The following is a 5,049-nucleotide window of genomic DNA, read 5'->3' as shown; positions in this document are numbered from 1 at the left end:
AAGATACCACCATTGGAGGAATTGGGTGAAGGATACATGGGATCTCTATATGAAATATTACAACTGCATGTGACTCTACAAACATCTCAAAATAAAAAGCTAAAAAAAAATCTTAAAGAGTTGACAAGGTTGGAATGGTGTTGGAGTAGGAGGACCCTAAATGCACCTCATTCCACTAACACAACTAGATAACTATCAAATCATCCTAAATACTGCAGAACTCCACCTGAAGGCTGGCAGAACAAACTCCACAACTAAAGGTGGAAAAGAGGCAACACCGAAGAAGGTAGGGAGTGCAGAGACACGGTTTGGGAGAGAAACAGATCATGGCTATGGCAGTGGGAAGGGAGCCACAGTCACAGAGAAGGGCAAAGAGACAGACTAGCACAGAGAGGCGCACACAGAGAAAATGAATCCCCATAGCAGTTGGCTTGGATAGTGAGGGAGGGGCCGCATTTCATGAGTTCCTCCAACCAGTGGGGCTTAAAGCCTGGAGTTTTAAAGGTCAGTGTGTTTGGCTTGGGAAGAGTGCCCTGGAGGGCACGGGGGATGGTCTTAGAGAAGAGGCAGGCAAACAGCCCACAGACCTACAGCATGGAAAACAGTGATCTAAAGAGCTCCTGGGGCACACAGTGGGGAGGTTATTTGCCCTTCTCAAAGCATGTCCCAGTGAGACAGCAATCACAGGGAGACCTCTGCAGGGACAAAGAAACTGGTCAGCACCATTCCCTCCTCCGCCCCTCAGCATAAGCACAGAGCCACCAGTGGGAACCAGCACAGTGCTGACACTCAACACTTGCTTATACCAAGCCCTGCCCCTCCCAGTCACGCTGGCCTCAGTCTCAGAATGGTGGGCCACTTCCCCCGGAAGTCCTGCCCAAACCCCTACTCACAGCTTGTCTTCCAACAAGGGAGTTTCGCAGAGCTGTGGTTCCTGTGGCTTGGCAACAGGCCTCATTTCACAAACAGACAAGAACACACCTAGTTAAAATGCACCATATTCAGGACAGGGACCAAACACTGCCCACAGCAGGCAAAGAGAGCCTCTGTAGATGACTGGCCTGAAGGATAGAGGGGCCAGGACACAACAGCAGAGCACATGCAGCATACACTGGAGACACTCCCAGAAGTGCCAGACTCTGAGGCGTGGGGGACACTATACTGCAGGGCATTACAGGACCTCTTCTTCGGGATAGAAGATCTATCAAGAAGACAGCAACATGCAGTGAAATGAAACTGGACCACTTTCTTATACCACACACAAAAATAGATTCAAAATGGATTCAAGACCTAAATATGAGACCCGAAAACATAAAAATCCTAGAAGAGAGCACAGGCAGTAATTTCTCTGACATTGGCAGTAGCGACTTTTGTCTAGATAGGTCTCCTGAGGCAAGGGAAACAAAAGCAAAAGTAACTATTGAGGCTTCACCAAAATAAGAAGCGACTGCACAGTGAAGGAAACAACCAAGAAAACGAAAAGACAACCTACAGAATGGGAGAATTTGCAAATGAAAAGGGTTAGTATCCAAAATTTATAAAGAACTTACAAAACTCAACACCCAAAAGCCAAATAATCCAATTAAAAAATAGGCAGAAGACATGAACAGACATTTCTCCAGAGAAGACATCCAGATGGCCAGCAGACACATGAAAAGATGCTCATCATCACCTAGTATCAGGGAAATGCAAATCAAAACTGCAATATTACCTCACACCTGCGAGAATGGCTAAAATAAAAAGCGCAAGAAACAACAGATGTTGGCGAGGATGTAGAGAAAAAGGAACCCTCCTGCCCTTTTGGTAGGAGTGCAAACTGGTGCCGCCACTGTGGAAAACAGGATGGAGGTTCCTCAGAAAGTTAAAAGTAGAGCTACCCTGTGATCTAACAATCAGACTACTGGGTATTTACCTAAAAAAAATAAAAACATTAATTCAAAGGGATACATGCACCCAATGTTTATACCAGCGTTATAAGATATGGAAGCAGCCCAAGTGTCCATTGATTGATGAATGGATAAAGAAGATGTGGTATATACAAACACACATATACATATATAGTGAAATATTACTCAGCATAAAAAAAGAATGAAATCTTTCCATTCACAACAACACAGAAGGAACTTGAGAATATAATGCTAAGCAAAATAAGTCAATCAGAGAAAGATAAATACCATATGATTTCACTCCTATGTGGAACTTAAGAAACAAAACAAATAAGCAAAGGAGAGAGAGAGAGAGAGAAATCAAGAAACAGACTCCTAATTATAGAGAACAAATAGATAAACTGATGGTTACGAGAGGAAAAGTGGGGGGATGGGTGAAATAGGTGATGGGGACTAAGGAGAGCAGTTGTGATGAGCACCAGGCCATGTATGGAATTATTGAATCACTATATTGTACATCTGAAACTAATATGACACCATATGTTAACTACCTGAAATTAAAATAAAAACTTAAAAAAACTAAATAAATAATGAAAAATATCTTAGGGGCGCCTAGGTGGCTCAGTCATTAAGCATCTGCCTTTGGCTCAGGTCAGGATCCCAGGGTCCTGGGATCTAGCCCTGCACTGGGCTCCCTGCTCAGCGGAAGCCTGCTTCCCCCTCTCCCACTCCCCCTGCTTGTGTTCCCTCTCTTGCTGGCTGTCTCTATCTCTGTCAAGTAAATAAATAAAATTAAAAAAAAAAGACTTAAGATTTTATTTATTTGACAGAGAGAGACACAGCAAGAGAGGGAACACAAGCAGGGGGAGTGGGAGAGGAAGAAGCAGGCTTCCAGAGGAGGAGCTGATGTGGGACTCGATCCCAGAATGTCGGGATCGCCCTGAGCCCAAGGCAGACACTTAACGACTAAGCCACCCAGGCACCCCAAAAAAAGAAAAATCTTAAAGAGTCTTAGGTTATATGCTATGGCATTCAGAATTCTTCTTTTTTTTTTTTTTCCTTTCACCATATGTGATGGGCACCCAACAAAGAAGTGGTTAGAGGATGGAGAGGGGGCTGACATGAAGCCCCATGTGTCGTTAACTGGTCTCCCTGCCAGGATGTAGATGTTGGGTGGAAGTGGGTAAGAGAGCTGATGAGCTGGGCGAGAACCTTAGAGAAGGCACACCTGATGGCCACCATTTCCCATGGGAAGTCAGGAGCAATGTCAAATTAGCTGTTAGGAGAAGAGATTGGCAGGCTGAATAAAGAGCTTGAGAAGAATGGTGACAATTTAAAAACTGAAAGAAATTAAGTGTGATGCAGAAGTCTCAGCTCAGGTTAATGGCCACAAATTCGTTTTGATGTAAGATTTCAAAGGTGTGTGATTTTTTCCCCCTAAGTTTAATTATCATCTCAGAGGGAGAAAGGTAGTCAGGCTGGGCCCAGTTCAGCTGGGAGAGTACAGCCAAAATCAAAGAGGAGAAAAGTCTGTGTATCCCTAGAAAGCAGCTCCAGGTGAATGACTACAGTCCAAACTGATAAGGAGCTGAGGTGATTTTGTGGCAGAACTCTCCAGAAAGTGAGAAAGAATGGAGACAGAGCTTGTATGTGGAGAGGAAAACAGAGCAAGAATTCAAACCCTGGTCTGCCTGGCTCTGTAGTACATGTTCCTTTCACTGCCCAAGTTCCCTCCTTTTTGAACTTTGATTCAGCAGGTCAGTCCCAGGCTGAGTGTGGGAAGAATCTGTGCCAGCCCCAGTCTGGAGCTGCAAGCCTGAAGTCCGGGTGTCTGTCCTAGAATGAGTGCTGAGAGTTTGGAACAGGGTCTGTGGGCCTTTCACAAGTCCACGTCCCTCTCCTCTAGGAAGCTTTCCCTCATTCCCTCAGGCTGGGTTAGGCCTTGACTTCTAGACTCCATATCTCTACACTCCGCAGAGACTAAGAGCTTCTGCAGGACTGATCCTGGGGCCTGTCAAGAGGAGGCTTCAGGAATATTGTCTTGGAAGGAACTCAAATGTAGGTGGTCTATTGAAGCTGATAGTCTCTGAATATATATAACCATTTAAACGTGGTGGGATATTGCAGAATCCATGATTCTGTCTCTCCCTTGCCCCCTTACTGTTTAGTTCCTCCAAATGCTTCCCCTGATTCCAAAGCTAGCCTTAACTTTTCCATTCCCCAGGGTTCTGAGCAGAGTGATTCCCTGGTGGCCCAAGCCTGGCCTCCCCTGGAGATAGGCACTACTGCCAAGATGTCCCTGTGTAGTAAGATAAAATTCAATCCCTCTGCCACAAAGACATCCTGGGCTCTTGCAGGATCTGGAGTGGCAGAGCAGCCCGGAACAATAGCCAGGGTGAGTAACCTGGGGCCCCAACACATCTCCTTCTCCACTTCCCAGTTGGGTGACTTCCAGCACCTTAGCCTCAGATAGAGATAAGAGTGGGAAGGGTCTGCAAATAACACAGAAGAAAGAGAAGTAACCAGTCTCGGACCATGAGAGATACTAGTCCCATCTCCTGCTTGGAGAAGAGGGCCTGAAGGAGGCTGTCTACCTGAGGTTCAGGGAGTTTAAGTCTGAACACATTCTAGGGAGAGATGTCCCTCATAGTCTCTCCAGAAAGTAGATGAGAAAATGTGCCAAGTTCTCTTCCCATCTGGCATTTTGGGGTCATCTGAGCTCTGGTTCGGCATCTCAGCTATCCTCCTCCTTGTCTAGACTGGCATTTCTCCACAGGCCTTCTTTATCACACTGGGCTGGCTTCCCATAGTGGCCCCACGGTGGTACAGAGTAATCCTGATTACCAGGGCTCTGTGAACCCAGGGGTGAAAGAGAGCTGGGAAGTCTCACCTTTCCTCAATTCCCTTGTTTTCAATGCTGTCCATCTTTCAGTTCAGTCTTGGCATCTCTGAGTCCAGAACCTTGCTGGGAGAATTGTTTTCAGAAAGTAACCTGTCTTCTGCAAGAATGCAAGGGACAGGAGTAGGAATCACATAGCTGCTCCCTAGAAGACCATCCTGCTTTCAATCCCATTCCTTACTCTTGCCTTTATCAACTCTAACTCCTTAGTTCTTTTGAAGTGGATGTGCGGCATAACCTCCTCTCTATGAACTTAATCTTCTA

The sequence above is a fragment of the Ursus maritimus genome, unplaced genomic scaffold, assembly GCF_017311325.1.
Source record: "Ursus maritimus isolate PB19 unplaced genomic scaffold, ASM1731132v1 scaffold_16, whole genome shotgun sequence".
NCBI lineage: Eukaryota > Metazoa > Chordata > Mammalia > Carnivora > Ursidae > Ursus > Ursus maritimus.
This window is presented reverse-complemented; position numbering follows the sequence as displayed.